Here is a 7923-nt window from a genome sequence, read left to right as displayed (position 1 = left end):
ACGTAATACAAGAGTACGGGGTGCTATGCCACACCTGAGCTAGAGAACTCAGGTGCACAGGCTAACTAACTAATATCCTTGATAATGTAAATGCATAAGCATGGCACGCAGGCCGAAAGGGAAACTATCTACTTCTACGCTCCAATTTCTAGCGCGCTCCAGTGACTTATTCTTCTGTGCCTGAAAGCCAAATATATCTGTTCAGCGAGAGATGCTGGTAACCCACTCCAACGCGTTGAAATTCAATACATATAGAGATATATATAGATATACGAAAACCATTTTGAGAATGAAGATATATCCTACGAACTCTAGCTTTTAAAACCGGGAATGACTCGACAGATAAGGCTAGACACAAGCAACAGTTATAACAAGCGTATACAATCCACAACAGGCAAGACAAATAAAGCTGAGCACAATTAATAATCATAACCCAACATAAACAATCCCCAGCATAAATCCCATAGTCACATCCCCCAAGATACTCATAATCACAACTCATCCATATCTCATCACATAGCACACTTTGTTGGCGCCACAGGACCAATCGCATGCCCATACATGAGGGTCAGCGCATATAGCTCTGACACGGCCCCGCAGCACCCTGCCCCGTATCGCAACACGGAGGGGTCGATCGCAACCGACCGATGAACCGCAGCTCATCAAAATGTTTGATCGCAACCAAACAGTGGACCGCAGCCCAAGAGAATGTCATCTGACCGCAGCCAGGAAATATGAACCGCAGCTCATGTAGAAACGTTTGATCGCAACCAAACGGTGGACCGCAGCCCAAGAGTGTAAATCTGACCGCAGCCAGCTTCTGAACCGCAGCTCAGGAATAACCAATCCGATCGCAGCCGAATTGGGGTTTCATGCACACATAACACATAGCAAGCACATGCAACCCACATTAACACATTGGGAAGGGGAGAAAGCGTATGACAAAACCTATGCGTGATATATATATATGTATATGTATATATGTATATGTATATGTATATATATATATATATATATATATATATATATATGTATATATATATATATATATATATATATATATATATGTATATGTATATACATATATATATATCTATATGTATATGTATATATATATATATATGTATATATACATATACATATATATATATATATATATATATATATATATATATATATATATATATATGTATACATATATATATATGTATGTATATACATACATACATACATACATACATACATATATATATATATATATATATATATATATATATATATATATATGTATATATATACATACATATATATATATGTATACATATATATATATATATATATATATATATATATATATATATATATATATATATATATATATATATGTATGTATGTATATATGTATGTATGTATGTATGTATGTATAATATATATTAGTACTATTGACCATGTTACATGTAGTATCTGTTCACATATACTTTTTCAACTTACTGATGTTCAACAAGTCAATACCACTTCTATTAAGGCTCACTTGAAATTTTGATATCATGCTTAAATGATTCAAACCATTCTTACTTAAAAGGCAAACGCTTTTTGGTTAAAGATTTATTTTTCTTTTTAATATAAGTAATACCATAATACAATAAGGATGTGTTTGGTTCACACATGGGAATCAAAATCGGAAGGGATATCAAATATTTGTTAATAGTAATGAATTTTTGTGAAAGTATTTTGCATGTTTGGTAGTAGGATAGAATGGGAATAATTATCAATATTGTTGTTTGATTATGTGTATGGGGAGGAATAATAGAATGAATTAGGGAATGAGTTTTTCAATTAAGGGAGTAATCAAAACCCATATATAATAGTGTTCTCAAAACCTGTCAACCAAACAATAACAATGACTTTGATACTCATTCCTGATAGCTAAACCTGTCAACCAAAGATACCCTAACAAACTTGTAAATTGATGCATATAAATTAGGATAACTACAATTTGTCTGCATCAACTACAGGCAAATAAAGGTAATTTCAAACACCTAACAGAATTATATATATAATTATGTGCGAAAGTAGAACATATATACAGCGAATGATTACGTAGGTATATTAAATTCGGAAGTAATATATATATATATATATATATATATATATATATATATATATATATATATATATATAAAAGAGCGCTCATATATGGTCATGTCATTAGGTGTGGTCGTGTGGTCATATCTGTGTCGTTGAATCAGTTTAATCTAACGACAGTGGTAATTCTGAGAATTTTCGCGCATTTTGGTAAGTGGGGGTGTTATGGTAATTACAGTAGCCATTTATAGCGGGCGGGTTTCAGAATACACCAACAGTGTTGACAACATACACCAATAGTGTAATAAAACACACCGCAGTGAAACACACCAGTGGTGTATTCCCGTGTTATGGTAATTACCGTGGCCATTTATAGCGGCCGGGTTCCAGAATACACCAACAGTGTTGACAACATGCACCAATAGTGTAATGAAACACACAACAATGTGATTTTCCCTATTCCGGTGTTTTATGACGAGTTTACCCTTACAGTTTGCTGGGTAGGGGAATGTGCGCGAAAATACAGAAAAAATCTTGATTAATATGATTCATTGGATCTATCTAATCTAATGGTCTATAATTGACCATATGACCACACCTAACAACATGGCCTCATGAGATCCCATCTCATCCATTAATAAAGTTTCAATTGATCGATAGGATTGAAAGTCAAACAACAATTAAATAAGGATAGTTTGAAAGACAAGGATGAAAGAGTAATTGTATTTTGGTTTTTAATTTTGGTTATATTTAAAATAGAATCATACCAGGATATTAGGGAACCTATCAATAGTAATATTTAATTATATTTTGTACATTTGTAATTTTAAATTATGGGGAATTTTACGGTGGTGTGTGCGTGGGTGTGGAATGGTGTGTGTGTTTTACTGTAACAGGGCTCGTACATCATGGCGTGCTATTTTTTTTTTCATAAAATTATGCGTTTTGGTATGTGCGTTTCGTGATACAGGCATGTACATTTTGGTTTGTGTGTTACTAGTTTCGGGCGTGTGCGAAATGTATCCAAAAGAAAATAAAAATATACAAATCTAATTTGGGTATCGACGTTTGAATTTAGAGTAGATAATCCGTGTGCAGTAGATATACATATAGTATTGGGCTTGTTGTGTGTGTGTGTGTGTGTTTTGCTTTTTTTTTTTTTTTTTAAATTGTTGGAAATTTTACGGTGGTGTGTGCGTGGGTGTGGAATGGCGTGTGCGGTTTTCTGTAACAGGAGGTGTACACCAAGACAAAATATAAAACGCACACACCATTCCACACTCACGCACACACCACCGTAAAATTCCCCATAATTTAAAATTTCAGATGTACAAAATATAATTAATTATTACCATTGATAGGGTCCCTAATAATTTAAAATATCAATTTTCATTCATAATCTCCCTAATATAATGCTTAAGATTCCAATTGAATACATATATCTACAATTACTATTTAATCCTTTTGATTTCAATATATCCCTAATTACTTTCACAATCTCTTATAATCTCAACCATTCATGAAAAATGAATCAATAGATATCATGAGATCTCATGATCTCATCTAGTATAGGGATTGCATATATATATATATATATATATATATATATATATATATATATATATATATATATATATATATATATATATATATATATATATATATATATATATATATATGGGATGCACTCATATGCGAATAAGTGCTCAGGAGGGAAATGCGAACGAATCAGCGCGCGACACGTGTCCAGATCTAATAACTTTAAAAAAAACGCGATGGCATTTTCGTAAATAATTGAACGTCGAAGTGCAAGTAAAATCACATACAAGTGCACCTACTTTCACCTATAAGTGCATGTAATTTTGCCTTGTTAGCATTCACTTTCCGCAAACATTCATGCACCTGGGTGTGCTTATAACTATATGTGCAACTATTTATAACTATAGGTGCAACTACTTATAACTATAGGTGCACCTACTTTCACCTATAAGTGCATGTAATTTTGCCTTGTTAGCATTCACTTTCCGCAAACATTCATGCACCTGGGTGTGCTTATAACTATATGTGCAACTATTTATAACTATAGGTGCAACTACTTATAACTATAGGTGCACCTACTTTCACCTATAACTGCATGTAATTTTGCCTTGTTAACATTCATTGATCTGAGTTCAGCGGGTAGTAATACCTCTGAAAACCACTCGCAAACATTCATACACCTAGATGCAACTATTTATAACTATGTGTGCAACTACTTAGAACTATAGGTGCAACTACTTAGAACTATAAGTGTAACTAAGTATTGATGCTCAATGTAAATTTTTACTTGCACCTATAATACATTTTACATGCACTTGTAATACATTTTACTTGCACTTCGATGTTCAATTATTTACGAAAATGCCACCGCGTTTTTTTAAAAAATCAGTGTTTCTCATCCATTAGATCTGGACACGTGGACGAACAGAATTCATTCCTATTTCGCGCCTGGGCGAAGCATTCGCACCTGAGTGCGATTCATATATATATATATATATATATATATATATATTATATATATATATATATATATATATATATATATATATATATATATATATATATATATAATATATATATATATATATATATATATATTATATATATATATATATATATATATATATGACTTGCACTCGGGTGCGAATGGCTCGCCCAGGCACGAAATAGGAATGGGCACGAAATAGGAATGGATTCTGTTCGTCCACGTGTCCAGATCTAATGGATGAGAAACACTGATTTTTTAAAAAAACACGGTGGCATTTTCGTAAATAATTGAACATCGAGGTGCAAGTAAAATGTATTACAAGTGCATGTAAAATGTATCATAGGTGCAAGTAAAAATTTACACTGAGCATCAATACTTAGTTGCACTTATAGTTCTAAGTAGTTGCACCAATAGTTCTAAGTAGTTGCACACATAGGTATAAGTAGTTGCATCTAGGTGTATGAATGTTTGCGAGTGGTTTTCAGGAGTATTACTACCCGCGAACTCAGATCAATGAATGTTAACAAGGCAAAATTACATGCACTTATAGGTGAAAGTAGGTGCACATATAGTTAAAAGTTGTTGCACCTATAGTTATAAATAGTTGCACATATAGTTATAAGCACACCCAGGTGCATGAATGGTTGCGGAAAGTGAATGCTAACAAGGCAAAATTACATGCACTAATAGGTGAAAATAGGTGCACTTATAAGAGATTTTACTTGCACTTCGATGTTCAATTATTTACGAAAATGCCACCGCGTTTTTTTTTAAGTTATTAGATCTGGACACGTGTCGCGCGCTGATTCGTTCGCATTTCCTTCCTGGGCACTTATTCGCACCTGAGTGCGTCCCTATATATATATATATATATATATATATATATATATATATATATATATATATATATATATATATATATATATATATATATATATATATATATATCATCAATCCATAAAAATAAAAAAAATAAAAAAAATTGTCCAAACATAATAAATATGAGAGATTCTCATATTTTCCAATATGTGGATGGATTTTTTTATACACACAAAGAATTAATTTGCCCCTAAATGTTAATCTTTTCCTTTTTTGAATGCTAATTACATTGAATTAATGATGGTTATTAATCTTTTGCTTTATACAGCTTAAACCCAATGTAATTATATTAACCAGCTGTGTTCGATTTAAACTGTATCAAATAACTTCAGCAATGTGGGCAAATTGAGCATTTGATCATAGTGTTGGATTCTCAAGACTTGAGAATAGATTTGACATATTTTGATAGTGTGGGATACCACACAAAAATAACAAATTACAGGGTGTTTGGTTGAACGGAATTTAAATTCCCTTCCCACTTAATTCCCACCCAATTTCAAAAGTCACAAATTTTCCTTGTTTGGTTGAAAGGAATTGCAATTCCACGGAATTGTAATTCTCCCATTTTCATAGAATTAAAATCTCATGTTCCCCCTGCGATTTTAATTTCTGGAATTTTAGGAAGAAAAAAAAGATAGTGATTAGTCAAAATTACCCCTTCCTTTTTTTAACCTAAAATTAATGCCTAACAACAACAATGGACATTTTTTACTTTATACTACTTATTCCCTTTTAATTCCCATGTATACCAGACATTGGAATTGAAATTCTCAGTAATTCTATTCCTGTAAACCAAACACTGGAATTTAAATTCCCACTTTATCATATCCCCAGTAATTCATCTCCCATAGAATTGCAATTCCATTCCCACGTAATTCACCCTCTCCAACCAAACGCCCTGTTAGTGTTTAGTATTTTAGTCTTCATATATCCTGAGAGTCATTAATAGATTGACAAGTTAAAAAATGGATCATTTTTGTTTTTTAATAGGTAAACCCATTCAAAACTTGTTTAACCCGTTAAGATTAGCGTGTCACTTAGTTTTTGGATGCTAAGATTATGATTAAATTGTAATTTTTATTTTAACTAGTATTTTCACTCGTGCGATGCACGGTATGTATTTGTTATAATATATTAAAAATATTTGGATCATAAAATTATTTAAATTATAACATCAAATATTATATAGTGCAATTGAAGATATGGTCTGGATTGTTTATGTTTGTTGATGCTATCATTGCTTGAATTCGAGTAAATAATTGCTCAAATTAATAGCTAATGTGTAGATGTACGCATGCGGTGCTGTAACTTTAAACATTTTATATATCATTGTTTAAGATTTTTATAAATTAGACAAATGTGCTCGTTCTCTAGCAACTTAGTTATAGTAATCAATTGTTATCCTAATTCATTTGCATATAGAGGATATATTTTTGTCTAGATATATAGCAATTTTGTCATTTTGGAAAAAAAAAACATAATATCAACGATTGTATTTACACATTATTGAAAACCTCTTTGTAGAAGAAACTGGTAGTCGCAACACAATCTTGACCATCCTCGTCTAGAGCTAACACCTTCATGCCATCATGATGGGTGACTCAAGAGAAAGTCACGTACAATTGTCCGTGCTTAAAGACCGGTTTTTTTAGCAATAACCCAACGTGAGTTAGTGTTTAGCCTTGGCTTTTGTTGATAGTCATGGCATATGCAAGCATCAACGGGAATTGTTTACGCTACAACTTGAAGGGCAATCTCGTATCAAAAGGAGTGAGAGACAATCGGGGGATAAGAACTTTGGTTCCTTCATGTGTCCCATTAACTATTCTTGCTTTGACAATGTGATGTGCAAATCTTGTGATGATGAGCCACGTCCCGTTACAAATACCAAGAGAGTTGACTGTGTTCCGCAATAACATAACAGGTGCACCGACCTTTAATGTCAATGAAAAGACCCGACAATCTCAAACTATTTAAGAATTCAGGAGTGTGTACTTCTGATAGATTTTCATTGTCTGATTCTGCCTTACACAAAGAGTCACAACTTAAATATGTTTGTCCTTCTGCAATATTCATGTCGCACATGTACTGATTAATTTGATCAACGACATCTAAAGTTAGAGAGAGGATCGCTCGGCCTTCTAGCTGTGAGTCATCAAGCATGTCATATCTCGAGCTAATGAGTGGTCTATTTGTTAAGTTTCTGTCATTTTGTATCTATTTTTTACCTGTAGATTATGGTTTTAAGTTTATGTCACTTTGTATCTATTTTTTTTAATACATGGTAGCTTATAGTTTAAAGTCCAACATATTATGTTACGATTATTAATTGTGTTACATATTCATATTTAATTGTGTTGCATATTCATTTTTTGCAGTGTTATATCTCAAAAAATTAATATAGAACACTATGACTTTAAGTTTCTGTCATT

Source organism: Ipomoea nil, unplaced genomic scaffold (assembly GCF_001879475.1).
Source record: "Ipomoea nil cultivar Tokyo-kokei standard unplaced genomic scaffold, Asagao_1.1 scaffold0146, whole genome shotgun sequence".
NCBI classification, from domain to species: domain Eukaryota; kingdom Viridiplantae; phylum Streptophyta; class Magnoliopsida; order Solanales; family Convolvulaceae; genus Ipomoea; species Ipomoea nil.
The sequence above is the reverse complement of the archived record's forward strand: the minus strand, read 5'-3'. Positions refer to the sequence as shown.